General features: G+C 41.7%; 1 protein-coding gene across 2 annotated transcripts in view; it reads right to left on the bottom strand.

The window, feature by feature from the left end:
- Positions 1 to 21,395, bottom strand: part of parp8 (poly (ADP-ribose) polymerase family, member 8) — a 369,781-nt gene that overhangs the window by 55,323 nt on the left and 293,063 nt on the right. The window lies entirely within an intron of this gene.

Genomic DNA, 21,395 nt, shown 5'->3' on the forward strand with positions numbered 1-21,395 from the left:
ATTTTCTACCATTCAGTCACTTCTTTATAAAAGCTTGACCATTGACTGCCATACCATTAGTGTCCAGCAGCTGGCAGCACCAACTAAAGGACTACACATATCGAACAACAAATGTGCCATCTTAGGAAATAGAGGAGCCTTACTTTCTGCAGAAGAGTTCATCCTCCGCTACAGTAATGGCTTATTCAAAGAGTCAGTTTTCATTCTCTGTACCTGTGATGGTGAATATGCTAACTTTTTACCTTGTTTCATCCCTGTGCATCATCTGACAAGGCTGACCACACCATCACTGTAATCTGCAGCCTTCAACAGTTAACAAACATTGAATTCCTTAAACTTTGCCCTCTTCTGTATTTCTTTTCTGTTTGCATCACCTTCGCTGGTCAGGGTTTGAGATGACCAAAACCTTACCATTTCCTCATTAAAACACTTTTGACCAAACTTCCACTTGTCCTTTTTATTATGTCTTTTGATACATTTATAATTTTGTTTCTTAGGCCTGTAAAGACCTTTCAAATGTTTGTAGGTACTTCTGATATTCTACTTTGATAACAACACTGACATCTATATTTTATATCCAAATGTAATATCTTTAATCAGAATGAACTTATAGTAGTACCAGTAAACCAATCCCAATACTTTGGGGAATTAGAAGTGGAAGGATTCAGCATCTTTAAATTCCTGGGCTTCAATGTATCGGATAACCTGTCCTGGGTCCAGCACACCAATGCAATCACAAGGATAATGTGCCATCATCTTTACTTTCTTAGGAGGTTAAGGAGTTCAACTTGTCATTGAACACTCTAACAAATTTTATGAGTATTTCACGGGTATGTCGCTTCCTGCCAATGGAAATATCTAGGGGAGGTGCTACTCTAGAAGGCAACGTCCTTCATCAAAGATCACTACCAACCAGGCCATGCCATCTTCTTGCAGCTACCATCAGGCAAGAGGTACAGAACCTGGAAGTTCCACACTACCTGGTTCAAAAACAGCCACTTCAATTCAACCAGCTGCTTCACCCTAATCACTAGAGTTCAGCAGCACTATGGCCACTTCAATTACTTTGTACTAAAATGGACTTTATTTTTGTTTTATGTTCTTTCTGATAAAAATTGTGAATGTTGCTTGTATGATAATGCTGCAAATATGATGTGCATTGCACCTGTGTGCATGTACTTGTGCACGTCACAATAAACTTGTCTTGACTTGAAATATAAAAATATCTTGTATCTACTTGACAACTTTGTAAAGCACTGTTGACTGTTCTACCACTACTCTTTCCAATACTGAAATGCTGAATCAACAAGCAATTCGTAGGACTGTTAGACTGACTAGAAAGATGACAGATATTTGTATTTGATCTGTTACTGAAATCTTCAGCATTTTGACTGCTCAAGGTTAAATTTTCCTCCCCAGGTTATGGCAGGGTTCCATTCCGGTGAACTGCTCATAACTTGGACAGCTTACAAGTCAGAAATGTGGCTTTGAAGAAGTTACCAGAAACCAGAGGATGCCCGCAGCTTCATAGCAACCGGCAAATTTATCCTGCAAACTCCCAGCCCCCAAACTGTCATTTGTATGTACCTGTATAGCATTATGTTCATATGCACTCACATTATTCATCTTCATCCCTTTTTCACCTTCTAACAGAAAATAATGACGAGCATCCATTAAGATTTTAATCCTAATCGTAACATCCACAACTTAAATATTAGGGATAGCATGGAACATACTGTTGCATGAACAAATATTTCATTGAATCTGGATAGTATCCTGGCTCAAAGTTCTTTGAAAGAGTAGTAGTTTTCACAGTTGCAATTCATATATAATCTCTTTCTATGCTCACTCTGACAAGTAAGCAATGTTGCTCACTACATACCCTCGTCATGATATTGCTGCATCATCAGATTAGGTTGACACACATTTTTGGAGACTGATTCAGTGTTTTACAATGTGCTGGATAAGCCACAGTAAGTTACGTCCGTTAAATAGGTTGAATGAAGAAATACTTTGTACTGACTGCCATCAATGAGGCTTGGCATGATGTTTATTCTGATTTTACACAATATGCAGACCGATTTCCCATTTGTACAATGGAAATAACTCTTTGTTACACAAATCCAAAATCCTACTTTCACTTCATGCACTCATGTAGGCAGTTTCAGCTGAACAGCAAGATTCAGGGCCTGTCTTCATCGAAAGGCAAATATCTGATTGTCGGTCATTCAGCCTTCCAGAATTGACTAAGCATCACACCGAGTGGAAAATGAACAGCAATGTTTATTTATACAATGGTATGATGACTTGGTGGGATGACTTGAAGTGTCACATGGGAGAAAACCTGAAAAGGGTGATGATACAGGACTGAAGGTCTAAGATTTGAATATGCACAGTATATGGAATAAGGTAGAAGATCTTGTAATGCAGTCAGAGATTGGCAGGTATGAAGTTGAGGGCAACTCTGAGTCGCATTTGAAAGAGTATCATAGTTGGGAGCTTAACATCCAAGGATACCACATTGTATCGAAAGGACAGGCAGGCAGGCTGAGGGAGTGGATGGATCTATTGGTAAAAAACTGAAATCAAATCCTTAACAGAGATGGCATGTGATCAGAAGATGTAGAATTCTTGTGGGTAGAGTTAAGAAAATGCAGGAGTAAAAAGACCTTGCTGGTCTTTACAGGTCTCTGAATAGTAGCCAGGATGTGAGATCCAAATTACAATGGGAGGTAGAAAAGGCATGTAAAAAGAGAAATGTTACGATAGTCATGGGGGATTTCAATATGAAGGTAAATTGGGGAAAATCAGTTTGGTGCTGGATCCCAAAAGAGGGAATTTGTAGAATGTCTAGTTTTAGAGCAGCTTCTGGTTGAGACCACTTGGGGAAAGGCAATTCTAAATTTGGTGCTGTGTAATGAACGAGATTTGATTAGGCAGATTAAGGTAAAAAAATCTTTAGGAGACCCTGTTCATAATATAATAGAATTCACTCTGCAGGTTGAGAGTTATAAAGTCAGATGTATCTGTATTACAGTGGAATAAAGGGAATTACACAGAAATGAGAGAGGAGCTGGCCAGAGTTGATAGGAAGGGGACACAAGAAGGATTGATGGCAGACAGCAATGGTTGGAGTTTTTGGAGACAATTCTAAAGTCGCAGGATAGATAAACCCCAAAGGTGAAGAAGTATTTTAAAGGAAGGATGAGGCAACTGTGGCTGGCAAGGAAAGTCATAGACAGCATGAAAGCAAAACAGAAGCAAAAATATGGCAAAAATAGTGAGAAGTTAGAGGTTTGGGAAGCTTTTTAAAACCAACAGAAGGCAACTATAATAGCCATAAGAGAAAAAAAGATGAGGAGAGAAAAGCTTGCTAATAATATAAAAGAGCTTTTTCAGATATATACAGAGTAAATGGGAAGTGAGAGTGGATTTTAGATCATTGAAGCATTATGCTGGAGAATTAGTAATGGAGGACAAAATAATTGTGTCAGTCTTCACAGTGGAAGACATTAACAGTATGCCAGAAATAGCCAAGAGTGTCAGGGGGAAGTAGTGAGTATAGTTGCTATTACTAAGGAGAAGGTGCTTGGGAAGCTGAAAGGTCTGAAGGTAGCTAAGTCATCTGGACCCAATGAACTACACCCCAGGGTTCTGAAAAAGGTAGAAGAGGTGATTGTGGAGGCATTAGTAGTAAAAGGTTCGTCCATCATCATCAATGAAGACCTCCACACCATTAGTACTTTTTACGATGTTGAGTTGCTAGCTCGATGCTCAACCCAGCACGGATGGAGAGCGTGAAAGAGAGCCGGCCGGATTCAAACTCGGGACCTCCAACCCCAAAGTCCATCGTTGATGCCACTATGCCACCAGCCAGCTGATGGTGTCGAGACTAGCGCCTGATTTGGATTTAAGTGAGGGAGAGTTGTGCAGTGTCAGCCTCACTTCCTCCTCCCAATTCCCATCTGGATCCAGTGGCAAGACAAGGGTTGAGATGGCTGCAGATGGGACTAGGTGCAGGTGGATGAACAGGATATCTTCTCTATCTTGTCGTGCTCTACGCATTCCACAATGCTTGAAAAGGCCACCTTCTTGATCGTTGGACCTTCCATTGGTCTCGTCCACCCAATCCGCCAGAGTCTGGCTTCACATGCTGGAGGAGACAACTCCCTATCTCACTGAGGGTTTGAGACCCATTGACTACCCTCAACTAGCTTAGCTGGCTTGTTGAGGCCATTGCCCAGGGTGTGGCTGCTGTCACATGCAAACCACTACGGGGAGCCACAGGTGAGAGCTGAGTGTCAGGTGGGTACCAAATGTGGACAAACTGCCCGAAAAGGACACAACATGTTCCCCCACCAGAGGTGCTACCCCTTCCTGACTTACCATGCAACCTGGCATTAGTACCGATCTTTCAAGAATCACTAGATTCTGGAATGTTTCCAGAGGACTGGAAAATAGCAAATGTCACTCCGCTCTTTAAGAAGGAAGGGAGGCAGAAGAAAGGAACTTCTAGGCCAATTAGCTGGACTACAGTGGTTGAGAAGATGTTGGATGAAGCTTCAGGGTACTTGGAGGTGAATTATAAAATTAGTCCAAGTCAGAATGGTTTCCTTAAGGAGAAATCTTGCCTGACAAATCTGTTGGAATTCTTTAAGGAAATTACATTCACTGACTCTCCTTTGTCGATCCTATCTAATATTTGGATTACTTGGATTGTTTACTTGGATTTTCATAAGGTCTTTGACAAAGTGCAGCACATGAGCATGGATGGAAGACTGGCTGACTGGCAGTAGGCAAAGAATGGGAATAAAGGAGGTCTTTTCTGGTGGGCTGCTGATGACTTGTGGTGTTCTGCAGGGGTTGGTAATTTCTTTTCACATTAGATGTCAATGATTTGGGTGACGGAATTAATGGCTTTGTGGTCAAGTTGGCAGACTATACACACATAGGTGGGGGGCAGGTATTGTCGTGGAAGCAGGGAGTTGGCAGAAGGACGTGGCCAGATTGGGAGAATGGGCAAAGTGGCAGATGTGTCAGCAAGTGTTTGGTCCTGTACTGTAGTAGAAGGAATAAAGACATAGATTGCTTTATAAATACAGTGACTATTCAAACACCAGAGGTGCTAATGGATATGGGAGTCCCTGTGTACAATTCCCTAAAGGTTAACTTGCAAGGTAAATTGGTTGTAAGGAAGACAAAGGCATTTATTTTGAGAGGACTAGAATACAAGAGCAAGGTTGTAATGCTGAAGCCTTATAAGACACTGGGAAGTCTGTGCTTGGATTATTGTTAACAGTTTTGGACCCCTTATCTAAGAGATGATGTTCCGGCATTAGAGAGGGTCCAGAACAGGTTTACAAGAATGATTCTGGATTTGTAAGGGTTAATATAGGAACAGTGCTTGATGGCTGTGGGCCTGAACTTGCTGGAATTTGGTAGAAGAAATAAATGGGTAGACTACTGTTTAAATAGGGAGAGAATTCAAAGTTCTGAGATGCAACGGGACTTGGGAGTCCTCGTGCAGGATACCCTTAAGGTTAACCTCCAGGTTGAGTTGGTGGTGAAGAAGGCGAATGCAATGTTGGCATTCATTTCTAGAGGAATAGAGTATAGGAGCAGGGATGTGATGTTGATGGTTTATAAAGCACTGGTAAGACCTCACTTGGAGTACTGTGTGTAGTATTGGGCTCCTTATTTAAGAAAGGATGTGCAGACGTTGGAGAGGGTTCAGAGAAGATTCACTCGAATGATTCTGGGAATGAGAGGGTTAACATATGAGGAGCGTTTGACTGCTCTTGGACTGTACTCCTTGGAGTTTAGAAGAATGAGGAGGGACCTCAGAGAAACATTTTGAATGTTGAAAGGCATGGACAGAGTGGATGTGGCAAAGTTGTTTTCCATGGTGGGGGAGTCGAGTACGGGAGGGCATGACTTAAGGATTGAAGGGTGCCCATTCAGAACAGAGATGTGAAGAAATTGTTTTAGCTAGAGGGTGGTGAATCTTTGGAATTTGTTGCCGCGGCCAGCAGTGGAGATCAAGCCATTGGGTGTATTTAAGGCAGAGATTGATAGGTATCTGAGCAGCCAGGCAATCAAAGGTTATGGTGAGAAGGCAGGGGAGTTGGACTAAATGGGAGAATGGATCCGCTCATGATAAAATGGCTGAGCAGACTCGATGGGCCGAATGGCCAACTTCTGCTCCTTTGTCTTATGGAATTTAGAAGAATGAGGGGGTGGGGTGGGGGGATCTTATTGAAATTTATTGGAAGGCCTAGAAAGAGTAAATATTGCTGATGTTTCCTCCAGTGGGTGAGTCAAGGACCAGAGGGAACAGCTTGAGAATAGAGGGACATCCATTTAGAACAGAGATGAAGAGGAATTTCCTTACCCGGAGAGTAGGGAATCTGTGGAATTCATTGCCACTGATGGCAGTGGATACCAAGTTATTGAGTATACTTAAAGCAAAATCTGATAGGTTATTGATTCGTCAGGATGTCGAAGGTTTATGGGAAGAAAGCAGAAGCATGGGGTTGAGAAGGATAATAAGTCAGCCATGATGGAATAGTGGCGCAGACTCAATGGGCCAAAGGGCCTATTTGTGCTCCTACGTCTTATGGAATTCTCTGCCCCGAAGGGTGGAGGAGGCCTGATCATCAGAAATAGTTAACAGGTTCATAGATAAATATTTGAATGACTGGGGAGCTGAAAATTATAGGCATCTGGTACAGAGAGGAATTGAAGCCAGGAAATGTCACTCTTGATCACATCCAGTGATGGAGCAGGATTGAGGAACCTGGTAGCCTCCTCCTGCTTCTATATTTTTGTGTTCTCGTCTAATAGATGACAAGAGTACAAGAAATGTTGACTGAGATAATGCAGAATTACACTAAATGCAATAAATTATTTGTTTAATAGGATTAGATGTATTGGCCAGAATTACATATCTATCAAAAACATTCTTTTGAAACAGACAAAGCATCTTGTAATAGTATTTAATCTATGAAGAGCTGGGGGGATAAAATGTGGAAGCTGAATTTACTACTCCAACAACCTGTTCTTGGGTTTCAGATTTACAAATAATCTCATTATGCCCTGTGGAATTACCCTGGTTCACCCTGCAGAAAGAAAAACGATTTAAGTTGTACTACAGGATGAATGAACGAAATGGAAAAGCTTATTTACTTGCTTGAGCAGTGTCTGAAGCAGCAATAATTAAATATGTTGTTGTCTAGGTATCGTATAAACCCTTGCTAAATGCACACCTGAGAACAATAAAAAACAGAAAAATGATCATAACTTTAACAGAGCCTCAGTAACAGATTACACTGTGTTGTATTTAATCTTCAGTGTTTTTTTTCACTCAAGGGCACACTTTCACATTTGAGAGAACCATTCGATGAAAAAATCTGGAGAACTGTTAGCTGAATCCACACCAGATTAGTCCTGATGCAGTAACAGCTAATCAGTTATTTTGAATAATGAAGATCATCTGTGAGGAAGCCAGCTGAGTATTAAATAATGTATATTTAGATGAATTGAGTTTAACTAAATGTTTTAATTCTATAAAAATATTCTGAATTTTTAAAAAATTTCCCTAAGCTTCTACATGTTATAGAATGTGTTACTGCTTTAAATTTTAAATTCTTAATCTTTTTGATTGTTTTTTTAGTTCTAATAGTTTATGCATTTTAATATGTGAAAAATATTAGAAATATTGATTATTTTTTAAGTTGGTTTGGCAGCTGGCCAATTTGTGAGTGTTGTCAGAATGGAGAATGAGCCCACTTATGCTGGTTCTGTTTGTGAATTCTTGTCACTTAGGCTAGTGACAAGCACAGATGGCCAGGAAATTTTAAATGTGTTGAGCACTTTCCAATAAGCTACCTAAATCACCAGAAAAAAAAACCTGTTTTTCTTCTTCTATATTATGTTTTGCATTGAACTGCTGCTGCTAAGTTAACAAATTTCACGTCACATGCCGGTGATAATAAACCTGATTTTGACTCTGATATTCCACTTCCTAGTCCCAGCCTGTGTTATTGAGATCAATTATATTATCTTAACCACTGGCCCAGCTGAGATCAGCTAACTTGAAATGGGTGACAAAAAATAACTATCTGCTCTATCTCCTACATCTTCAGTCACTGCCAAACTCCCTGTGTTTTCAACTTGTCTCTGACTTCTTGCTCTTCCTGCCTGGTGCTCAAATCAGTTGGGCCATTTGCGGATAAGCATACACATTTCCCTCACTCTTTGTTCAATCCTGTTCTTTTGAAGTTCTGTTCACCTGGCATATATTGCAGTTTCAACAGATGCTACATGCCAGCAGTTCTTTTATGACCAGCTGAGTGTTTCCAATGTATTGGATGGAGTTTCAAGTTAAACAGTAAGAATTTACTTGAATGTACTTTTGATTGATTGGCAGTCTTATGCCTCCTTGCTTCAGCAATCTGGGTTTGATCATGACACACAACACTCCCCTTGTGGAACTTATTCTCCCGGTGACAGCATGGATTTCCTGAGTTTTGTAACTTCAAAACATAAAGCTTATTGAAAGAAAACATAGAGCTGAGAAGTAACTTGTGTACGTTTAGTTTTGTTTTTACTTTAGTGAGGCACGTGCTTTTGACATGGTGGCGTGATGATGTATGCCATTCATGTACTTCATACAAGTAATCCATATTGAATTATTTAAATGAAGAATGCTTAATCAAACAATATATTTACAATATTACTCAGGTATTACTGAAATATTACAAACACAACATTCCCTTCTGCTTATCTATAAACTCCAACTAAATATAGAATGCACCTCAGTATACATACACACACAGTATACGATATAGACATCCACAGCACAGTGAATTTTAAATTGTCCTATTCAGGCCTAAGAAAACGTAATGCATTCCAAACCAAACTTAAGGCCTCTTTCGATCTGTGCACAATTTTTTGCTCTGGAGCGGTAAGGGAATGCAACGCAAAGGCTACGCGGACATTCATTTCCTTCACTCATAACATATGACATGATTACTCCAATACCAAATGGTGAGGCATCACAGGAAAGCTTCACTGGATGATGCAGATCATAACATACGAGTACAGTCTCTGCCGTCACTATTTCCTTTACCTTTGACAAAAACCTGTTGCAGTAATTGACAAATCCTAAAAAAGGACCACAACTGCGACACATGCTTTGTCCTTGCAGCATTCACTACTGCTTGAATTTACTCAGCATACTCAGATAATCCTTGTGCATCAAAGGTGTGATCACAGTAAATGATGCCTCTTTTAAATAATTCACACCTGTTGTATTGTGCTCTGAACCCATAACTTTCTAATCTTTTTAACACTGTCTTGAAATTTTGGATATATTCCTTGTCAACCTTACTGATATCAATGTTTGTCATCCAGGTAACACTGACTGCGTGGACAGCCTTGCAGCATCTCGTCCATAGCTTTCTGCCACAGTGTTGGTGCTACTCCAAAAATAAGCCTATTATAGTGTAAAGCCTTTTGGGAGAGTTTATGGTGAGAAACATTTTGGATTCTTTTGTTTTCATCTGCAGGTAGGCCTCAGCTTAGTCCACTATTCTGAAGTGTTTCACTTCAAAATTGTTTGCAAAGATATCCTCTATCCAGAGCAGAGGGTATCGATCTACTTTCAGTACTGAGTTGATGGCGACCTTAAAATCACTACAAATCCTGACAGACCCATTCCTGTCGTGTACTGGTAAAATTTGGCATTGCCCACAGGCTCCACTCAACCTTGGAAAAAGGTCGCTTGCTGGCTACTTCACCATGGATGGCATAAAGAACCGGACAGGCTTTGCAAAACATATGGCATTTTCATTTAACTTAATTTTACCCTTGATACTGTATGTTAGAGTCTTTCAGTGCCATTCATGAACACTGTTGTGGCGACATCCAGTACCTTTCTAAATTTGCTTTCAATTGGTTTTATTGTAGGGGATGTTGCATGCAAATGGTGGAGAGATCTCCATTCAAGTTGCAGTTATTTCAGGAATTCATGACCCCACTATTCTGGCCCTCCTGTTTTACCAGATACAAGACAAAGCCCAGCGTGGTTTGCTTGTTGTTGTATTTCATGAATGTCATTCCCACGGGAGTTATTTTTATCCAGTATAAGCTATGAGGGGTGATTGATAAATTCATGGCCTAAGGTAGTAGGAGTCAGTATTAGAAAACCTAGCTCATTTATTTTTCAACCTAGTCCCCTCTTACATTTACACACTTAGCCCAGTGGTCATAGAGCATACGGATCTTGGACCTCCAGGAAGTGTCCACCAATGGGTGATTTATAAGTTTGTGGCCTAATGTAAAAGGAGATGAGTTATACATCTCTCGTTACATGTGCATGCAGTTCAACTCTGAGTGATTATGCAGAAAGTTTGAAGTTTGATCTCCTTCTACCTTAGGCCACAAACTTATCAATCACCCCTGCTGTGGATGCTTTCTGGAGGTCCAAGATCCGTACGCTCTACGACCGCTGGGCTATGTGTGTAAATGTAGGAGGGGACTATGTTGAAAAATAAATGTGCCAGGTTTTCTAAAACTGATTCCTTCTATCGTAGGCCACAAACTTATCAATCACCCCTTGAATTAATTCGATATCTGCAGGCATCAGTTCACTATCCTCCTTCTAACACCGTCAGCAAATATGAGAGAAATATTTAAGGATTCCCCAACCCCGACAAATGTCTGGAACATGGCAATCTTCAGTAAATAACATAAATAATCAGAGGAAACTTATCAACCTAGAAATAAAAGTGGGTGGCTCTTGCAATGTTCTTATGTGAGAACATAAGAAATAAAAGAAGGACTAGACCATTCAGCCAGTCTAGGTGCTCAATAAGATCATGGTTGAACTTTTACCTTGATAGCACATCCTTGCACTACACCACATTTATTGCTTGCTTCAATATTTAAAAATCTATTGAACCTTGTCTTCAATAAAGCAAGCATCGTTGGACTACGCTGCGAGACAGCACATTTATATAAGTTGTACCAAAATGGTTTAACAAATTGATCAAAACCCAGTCGTAGTACAGTGCGCACATTTTGTAATAAGAACATACATACAAAAGTTGCAGAGAATACTAATAAAAATTAATTCTGTAAATGAGAAAAGATCAGGAAAGATAAAATCCTACGTTTTAGAGATGGGGTGCACAATTGAAATACTTATAATATTATTGGATGATAGCAGATGACTATTTCCTGACAACTCAGACCATTCAATGATGAATAGCTAAATTAGTGAAAGACAAATTTAAGTTAAATAATATATCAATGAGTTTTTACTTTAAAATGTCATAAAACTGATAGGCATCTTTCAGGCAAGTTAATAAAGTTAAAGATGTTAAGGATATTAAAGTTATGGTTGGTTGACGGACAAGAGGACTTGAAGGGCTAAGGAGATAAGCATCAGTGGACAAATTGTCTTTCCTCATCCTTGAATTGCTGTTCTATTTTAAAAGTAGTGTTGAAGTATTGTATCAGCATAGTCATCAGCAGAACTGACAAATCTATTATTGCATCAGCAGATTTGATCTTCAAATAGTGCAATGTATCACTGTGCTTGTAGAGACAATCCTGCTTCAAGGCTCCTTACTGATGAAGCTTCTCACCCACCTGCTGAAAATTAATCCTGTTCATTTCCCAGTCCCAGATTTCTGTATGTCATGAGACATTAATAATGAGTGGCATGTAGCTTCCCTTTAAATTATTTACTTTCTGGGATATTGGCATTGGTGGCAAGTTCCGTGTTTGTTATTTAACTCTAATTGCCCTTGGGAGGGTGGTGGTGAGCTGTCTTCTTGAGCCGCTGCAGTTCAGGTGAACTCTCACAGCACTGCTGACAGGGGACTTCCAGAATTTTGATACAGTAACAATTAAGATGGTGACTGGGGAACTGGGGCCATGTTAATGGGTATCACTGACATGAATTTTTCACTGAAAGCCCTGAAAAAAACAGACAGTCTTCCACACCCTCTTCCTTTGCTTCTACTTGTCATGCTGTGGTAATAGTTAAGCCAAGCCATGGCAACAAGTTTATACAGCATATGGCAGGCAACCACAAATCTTGATGTCAGGGTTTGGGTGGAAATGATGACAATTTCTTTCCTGTCACTAATACCGCTCAACCTGTGAGTTCTTCTCGTGGGTTGTGTATTGCTCCAGATTCCAGCATCTGCAGTCCCTTGTGTCTCCATAGATACCCTCTCTGCTGTGTACTGCAGAACTCTTCCACATTTGTCCGGGAAGGGATTTATTCTTTTGAGTACACTGGTAGCCTACTCTGACATATTTTGTAACAATAATATTAGACCATGAGACATAGGAACAAAATTAGGCCATTTGACCCATTAAATCTCTCCACTGTTTGATCGTGATGGACTTAGTTTCCCTCTGAACCTCATTCTCTTGCTTTCACCCCATAACCTTTGACATCCTTAATAACCAAGAACCTATCAATAGCTGCTTTAAATATACGCAATGCCTTGGCCGCCACAGCCTTCTATGACAATGAATTCCACAGATTCACCACACTCTGGCTAAAGAAATCCCTCCTCATCTCTGAAGTAAGTGTGTGTGTGTGTGTGTGTGTGTGTGTGTGTTTCATATATACACAACTCTGCACCTCTGACTCCTTCCTAGTAACTAATAGTGTCAAACAGGGCTGTTTCCTCACACCTTTTCTGTTCAGCCTGCTGTTTGCCATGACGCTGTTCTCTATCTCTGCTCTCTCACTGACTGATTCAGGAATAACGATTCGCTACAGGACTGATAGATGCGTCTTTGATCTGCGACGCCTCAAGGCCAAGACCAAAGTGCTGGAAGCAATAGTACAAAACTTCCTCTTTGCAGATGACTGCACTCTTGCAATGCGCACTGAAAGGGACCTGCAGGGGTTTGCTGACTACCTCGCTGTGGCAGCAAGAAAATTCGGCCTAACCATCAGCCTGCAGAAGACAGAAGTTCTACTTCAGTCCGCACCCTATGCCAACCCTGCAGAACCAGGTCTTGGGGTCTAGAAAGGTCTCTAACAGACTTGCAAAAGCTGGCAAGCTTTAGCAAACTATGGACACATGTGGAGAGAACATGGCATCCGGCTGAAGACCAAGATGGCAGTCTACAGAGCAGTCATCCTGATTTCTCGGCTGTATGACTGTGAAACGTGGACCCTATACCACAGGCACAACAAGATGCTTGACCAGTTCCACCTGCGATGCCTTCGCAAGATCATGGGCATCGTGTGGCAAGACAGAGTCCCACAACAGAAGTACTAGGAAGGGCTGAGAGCTCTGAGAGACACTGATCATGAAGGCTCAACTTTGATGATCTTTTTCCGAGCTGGCACAAGACACCAGAAAGCAGGAAGGCCCCACAAAGTGCTATAAAGATTATGTGAAAGCATCCTCGAAGGCATGCAATACTCCTGTGACTGGTTGGGAAGCCTTGGCTAAAGACTGCAACGCCTGGCACCTTGCAGTCTACAAAGGTACCAGCACATTTGAAGGGGAGCGGCTGAAGGGCCTCAATCAAAAGCAGCAGGACCACAAGGAGAGACCAGCTGATTCTTCAATGGCTGTAACGTGCCTGACCTGCAAGTGCATCTGCGCTTCCCAATTCAGGCTTTGCTCTCATCAGAGGCGCCACTGATGTTATCGTCATTCCTGACAGATTTCCAAGAAGTGTGATATATATATATATAGGATGGTGTGTATATGTAGTTTTTTCCCCTCAATCTCAGATCCCCTACCACAGGCCTGGAAGCTTGAGGGTCCGGCACAATATCCTTGCAGTCCCTAGTAGTGTGCTCTTCAGGACTGAGACCTCAGATGTTGTTCCCAGGATTTGTTGGAACTATTCTCCCACTCCTGGTGTCACAGCTCCAAGTTCTCCTATCACCATCAGGATTACTCTGGCTTTAACCTTCTACATCCTTTCTACAAGCTCTTTCAAGCCCTGGTATTTCTCCAGCTTCTCATATGCTTTCTTCCTGATGTTATTGTCATTCAGAATTGCCACATCTTTTACTATTGCCTTCCTCTGTTCCTTGTCTAATATTACTATGTCTGGTTGGTTGGCCAGTACCAACTTATCAGTCTGTATTGTTAGTCCCACAGGATTTTAGCTCTATCATTCTCCACTAACTACTCGGGTTTTTCCCATTTAGATTTGGGAGTGTCCAATCCATACCTGTACACAATTCCTGCCACTTGATTGTGCCACTCAGTGTTTGCTGTCTCTGCCCGCATCGTGTACCTTGTGCTTTCAATGGATTCTTTGCAGTCTGCATCTTGGGTCTTGTCTGGTGTGATAGACCCTTGCTTCTATTGCTCTTATACTTGTGTAGCGTCCTGTGCTGTCCCTCAGCCCTGCGTTTCCAGCCATTGATAGGAGTTCCTTATGTCAGCCACCTCTGATATCTAGTGACGGTGCATCCCGTGCAATGGCTTGTCCTGCCATGGTCTTTGGTCCTCTGGCTCTGCTTCACCCACTTCCATTTCCATGCCCTCTGCCTGCTGTCTGAGGTTCTCTCCTAGCAGGTCATCCTTTGGGGCTATCTTCCTGACACACTCATGTATACATTGGATTTCTTCTAGGACTGTGGCCATGACACTTCCAAGTCCCTGTCCTCCTTTATTCCGGCAGTTGTACAGTCACTTGACATTCACTTCGGGTGGAATCCTCCATGTATGTTAGTAGTTTCTGGATCTTGATGTCAGTGGCTTCCAGTTTGTTCCTTGGCTAGCACACTATTGCAACTGGGTATCTGATGACTGGTAGGGCAAATGTGTTGATGACTCTGATCTTGTTCTTCCTATTCAGCTGGCTTTTAGGACCTGAATTGAATTGACTTTATTACTTACATCCTTCTCATACATGAAGAGTAAAAATCTTTAGGTAATGTCTCTGTCTAAATGTACAAGGTACAATTTATAGTAATTTGTAATAAATAGTGTGTACCCTGGACAGTCAATATAACATAGAAATACAATTGTATCAGTGTGAATTACTCAGTCTGATGGCCTGGTGGAAGAAGCTGTCCCGGAACCTGTTGGTCCTGGCTTTTATGCTGCGGTACTGTTGGCATTAACCATTGGCGCGGGCGTTGTTAATCCAGGTGATGCCTGAGCCAGCATGACTCTTCTTGTTTCTGTCACTCTCATCCACAGGTTTTAGTGGGCAGATGTAGTTTAAGCACGTGGGGTCCAGCTCAAGACCCTGACTGGACCACCACCACTGGGACCTAAATCTCGGACCCCTGCATCACCATGGGTGGCAGGATGGAGAATGGATGGTTTCCGGTGTAGGCCTCAGGCTCAGCCCACGTGCCGGTGGCATCCTGCTGATTCTTACACACAGAATCCTGCAATATTCTGCTATATATATATAAACATTGCCTGTAATAAATGAATTGAGGACTAGTTTCAAGAGCAATGTTGTCAGCGGGTATCTTTTGTTTCTGAGTATCCCTCCTTTGATTTGTCCCAATAGCTCAAAAGCAGATGGTACTATGTCCTGTCACAGAATGAAGGCATCATAACTGTAGCCAAAATACTGGGCACTACCTCACATGATGTTTGGCTGAAGTTTCCTGTCAGCTGCACACTGAGTAGAATTACCTTCTGCTGTGGTATACTTCAGAGCTGTTGTATAAATTCATTAAAGATTATGTGCGGTCAATATCATCCTGAATCACAAGGAGGCCTGCAGTCATGAGGAAGCCATTACCTTACCCCATCTCGCTCTAGTGTCAGTGAAAATGTGCACTGCTCAGGCTTTTGCCGCTAAAGTCCTGGGTGCAGCAGTATTTCTAGACAGTCACAGAATTGTATATTGTAGAAACAGGCCATTCAGCCCAATCAGTCTACACCGACTAGTAGACACTCTTCCATATTGATCCCATAGCCCAACATTTGATCCATTGCCTTCTATGCCTAAGGAATTCAACTGTTCAATGGAACACCTGTATGGCATTGTTTAAAAGTATTTTATGATGGCAATGAGCTATTCTTGTATATTTATTACTGACAGTGTTTATCAAGTTCCCTCCAATTTCTGAAGAAAATCACACAGAATCTTGTGAGACTGCAGTGTCAAGGAGACATATCCTCCAAAACACAGCTGCCATTTTGTTTGGCTTTGTGGACTATCTTCAGGAATTTCTTAAACTCTTTTTTAAATATTTCATATATTTTAGTAAATTCATTGTCAATTAATGAACACCTAGTTTCAGATGTCAAAGATCCATTATTGTCAAGAATGATCAAGTCCATTGATCATTTCCTTCTCAACTAGTCTATTTATTTGAACAATATCTAATATCTTTAAAGATCTTAATTGTCTTCTAAAATTAATATTTTTTGAGGTAAAATAGCCCATGTCCCTGATGGGAGTAAATAGGGACATATAGCCCAATGCTGGGACTGTAGCCTTTAGCTACAGCCTTCTGTACTGGAAGATCACTGACACCCTCTTTGTGCAGTATGGACTTCCAACTAGATAGCCTCCTCCGAATGTTACAAAAGTCTCCAATTATCACTAATCCACCACGTGAGGAGCACAAATGGGATGATGTTCTACATCAGGCCATATTAAAACATTAAGAAAGATACTACAGCATTTTTCATTTTGAATTTAATTGTTCTATTAATATACATGCTTTAGAGACACACATTTGCCTTTCTCACACAAGCATGGAACACGCCTCCTTAATATATACTTGACTTTTGTTCAACTGATCTGTGTCCATCACACATGCATTTACATGTACCAAATGACATCATTCTTCCTTCATACCTAAATGACCTCTTTGTTCATCTGAGACAGTCAAATAGCATCAAGGTTGCTTGTGAAGTTAGTGAAAAGCAAGATACCTAGGCTAAATCTGGTTGGTTTATCTTTCCTTTCAAGTCTATATTGTGCCCAAAGGTTTCATCCTTTTGGCTAGAACCAGATTTCTAGCCCTAAGAGCAGACTCAAAAAGCAACAGTTATTGATTGACCCACCAGCAAGGGATGAGATTTGCTGAGCCTCTTTGCATCATCAATAGGGACAGGAGAAGTACCAGAGGATTGAAAGGTTGCAAATGTTGTTCCCTTGTTCAAGGCAGGGAGTAGAGATAACCCAGTAAATTTTAGACCAGTGAGTCTTACTTTAGTGGTGGGCAAGTTGTTGGAGAAGATCCTGAGAGGCAGGATTTTTGAGCATTTGGAGAGACATAATCTGATTAGTAATAGTCAGCTTGGCTTTGTCAAAGGCAGGTCATGCCTTACGAACCTGATAGATTTCTTTGAGGGTGTAACAAAACACATTGATGAAGGTAGAGCAGTACTGTAGATGTAGAGTATATGGATTTCAGTACGGCATTTGATAAGTTTCCCCATGTGAGGCTCATGTAGAAAGTAATGAGGCATGCAATCCAAGGAGACCTTGTTTTGTGTATCCAGAATTGGCTTGCCCACAGAAGGCAGAGGGTGGTTGTGAATGGGTCATGTTCTGCATGGAGGACGGTGACCAGTGGTGTTCTGCAGGGATCAGTTCTGGCACCCCTCCTCTTTGCCATTTTTATAAATGACCTGGATGAGGAAGTTGAAGGGTAGTTAAGTAAGTTTGCTAATGATACAAAAATTGGGGGTATTTTGGTCGTCTGCAGGGTTGCCAGAGGGACATCGATAGGATGCAGAACTGGGCTGAGAAGTGGCATATGGAGTTCAGCCCAGATTTGTGTGAAGTGGTTCATTTCCATAGGTCAAATTTGAAGACAGAATATAATATTAACGGTAAGACTCCTGGCAGTGTGGAAGATCAGTGAGATTTTGGATCCATGTAAATTGAACACCTAAAGCTGCTGCGTATGTTGACAGTGTTGTTAAGAATGCATATGGTGTGTTGGCCTTCATCAACCATGTGATTGAGTCCAAGAGTGTGAGATAATGTTATAGTTATATAAGACGTGGTTAGACCCCACGGAGTACCATGTTCATTTCTGGTCACCTCATTACAGGAAGAATGTGGATGCTATAGAGAAGGTGTAGAGGAGATTTACAAAGATGTTGCCTAGATTGGAGAGCATGCCTTATGAGAACAGATTGAGTGAACTTGGCCTTAAATCTTTGGAGTGACGGAGGATGAGAGGTGACCTGATAGAGGTGTATAAGATAATGAGAGGCATTGATCGTGTGGATAGCCAGAGGCCTTTTCCCAGGGCTGAAATGGCTAACTTGAGGGGCATAGTCTTATGGTGCTTGGAAGTCGGTACGAGGTGGATGTCAGAGTTAAGTTTTTCACACAGACTGGTGGGTGCGTGGAATGCACTGCCAGGGAAGGTGGTATAGGTAGATTCAGTAGAGTCTTTTAAGAGACTTTTAGATAGGTATATGGATCTTAGAAAAATAGAGGGCTTTGCAATAGGAAAATTCTAGGCAGCTTCTAGAGTAGGTTACATGGTTTGCACAACATTGTGGGCTGAAGAGCCTGTAATGTGCTGTAGATGTCCTATGTTCTATCATTGTTTGCCTACTCTATAGATAGAGACCATCACCATCCATGTTAAGACCACAATGAACCCTTTGAGTCCAGTTCTGCTTTAAGAAACACAGCCCATAAGTATCCACATAGTAAATTTGTGTTGATTGCCCAATTATGCTAAAAAGCGGAAAACAAATTCAATTAATACCCAATTCATTTACACCATTTTCACAGGGATTCTTACTGTCTGACTGGAATTATAATAGGAGGCTGGTGATTCGATTAAGAATATAATGTCAGAGGAAATTAAAAAAAAAACTGAATCAGATATCCAAGGGTTAAAGATGTACAGCTTTTGTAAGAAGGTAAATGATATTCATTGCTTCATGACTTCAATTGTCCACAATGGGCATATGATACTTCAGTTCGTCCTACTGCTGATATTAGGTACAGAATGGTTCAGTGATTCCTGATTAAATCATGGTAACTTTTCTTCCTTGTTCTTAGTATATTGAAGGAAACCTGTAATATTAATAAATGGAATGGGATAAGGATAGTTATGATTGGCTATCTATTAGTGCTGACAGGTATCCATAGTTTAACAATGGTCAAGTTTAGTGAATGGGTGCCAATTTCACGTCACATGCCGGTGATAATAAACTTGATTCTGATATTGCAATCCACAATTAAACTTGCTTAACACAGGTAACAAACCAACAATGTATTTCTTGCTCAATGGAATGATTTGTATTCATGAACAACTCCTTATCACACAGTTGCACGATTACTTCGAACATAGACCATAGAATAGTAGGGGCCCCTTGGTCCATGTTATTGGGTCAACTTTTAATCAATTTTAATCTAATGCTTTCCTCCCACATAGCTCTCCAGTTTGCTTTCATCCATGAGCCTATCTAAGAATCTCTTAAATGTATCTAGCTCTACCACCACTCCTGGCAGCACATTCCACACACCTACCACTCAGAGTGTGTAAAACCGATCTCTGATATTACTGCAACACATCCTCTAATCACAATAAAATAATTGCCCATTCTGATATGTCTATCCATGGCCTCCTCTAATGTCGAAATGACTCAAACGCATCTCTCCCATCTCCCGCACATCTGCCCTCACCCCATCCACCCGCCACCCCACTCAGGATAGGGTTCCCCTTGTCCTTACCTATCACCCCACCAGCCTCCAGGTCCAACGTATAATTCTACGTAACTTCTGCCACCTCCAACGGGATCCCACTACCAAGCACATCTTTCCCTCCCCCACTCTTTCTGCTTTTCGCAGGGATCGCTCCCTACGCGACTCCCTTGTCCACTTGTCCCCCTCATCCCTTCCCACCAATCTCCCTCCTGGCACTTAACCTTGTAAACGGAACAAGTGCTACACCTGTCTTTACACTTACTTCCTCACCATCATTCAGGGCCCCAGACGGTCCTTCCAGGTGAGGCGACACTTCACCTGTGAGTCGGATGGTGTGGTATACTGCATCCGGTGCTCCCGGTGTGGCCTTTTATATATTGGTGAGACCCAACGTAGACAGGGAGACCATTTCGCTGAACACCTAAGCTCGGTCTGCTAGAAAAAGCAGGAACTCCCAGTGGCCACACATTTTAATTCCACGTCCCATTCCCATTCTGATATGTCGATCCATGGCCTCCTCTATTGTCAAAATGAATCCAAACTCAGGTTGGAGGAACAACACCTTATATACCGGCAGGGTAGCCTCCAACCTGATGGCATGAACATTGACTTCTCTAACTTCCATTAATGCCCCTCCTCCCCTTCTTGCCCCATCCCTGACATATTTAGTTGTTTGCCTGTTCTCCATCTCCCTCTGGTGCTCCCCCCACCTTTCTTTTTCCTGAGGCCTCTCGTCCCATGATCCTTTCCCTTCTCCAGCTTGGTATCACTTTTGCCAATCACCTTTCCAGCTCTTAGCTTCATCCCACCCCCTCCGGTCTTCTCCTATCATTTCGCATTTCTCCCTCCTCCCACTACTTTCAAATCTCTTAGTATCTTTCCTTTCGGTTAGTCCTGACGAAGGGTCTCGGCCCGAAACGTCAACAGCATTTCTCCCTATAGATGCTGCCTGGCCTGCTGTGTTCCACCAGCATTTTGTGTGTGTAATTGCCTCTTGTATTAGCTATTTCTGACTTGGGAAACAGGTGATGGCTGTCCATTCTATTTGTGTCTCTTATCATTTCATACACCTCTATTGAGTTGCCTCTCATTCTTCTTCACTCCAAAGACAAAAGCCCTTGATCATTTAATCTTTCCTTATAAGACATGCTCTCTGATCCAGACAGCATCCTGGGCACCAGGATAGAGTAGCGGTTAGCGCAAGGTGATTATAGCAAGGGGCGTCCCGGAGTTTGTTTCTATTTTGGCACCTTCTATAAAGAGTTTGTACATTCTTCCCGTGACCACATGGATTTCCACTGGGTGCACTGGCTTCCGCCCACCGTCCAAAAACGTACCGGTTTGTTGGTTAATTGGTCATTGTAAATTGTCTTGTGATTAGGCTGGTGTTAAATTGGAAGGCTTTCAGTAATAATCCCTATATACTGACTGTACCTCTCTTATCTCTGACCTCTATTCAAATGCAGTTACTGGATGAGCTCTCCAGCACGTCCTCCCTACATGTGGATATGACGTTCTCCCTGAACAACTCTGTTGAGTCTTAAACATCTAATCCTCGAAAGCTGAGTTACCAGTCCTGCCCTGCTCTCAGACAAGTCTCTGTAATGGTGACAAAATCAGAGTTCCATGTACTAACCCAGACTACAAATTCACTTGCTTTACCTGCAGATCACAAATCCACCCTGCATGTCAACAACAGCAATGCCTCCCTGATAGGCTGCATGCCCTCTATGCAT

Source organism: Hypanus sabinus, chromosome 14, assembly GCF_030144855.1.
Source record: "Hypanus sabinus isolate sHypSab1 chromosome 14, sHypSab1.hap1, whole genome shotgun sequence".
Taxonomy (NCBI): Eukaryota; Metazoa; Chordata; class Chondrichthyes; order Myliobatiformes; family Dasyatidae; genus Hypanus; species Hypanus sabinus.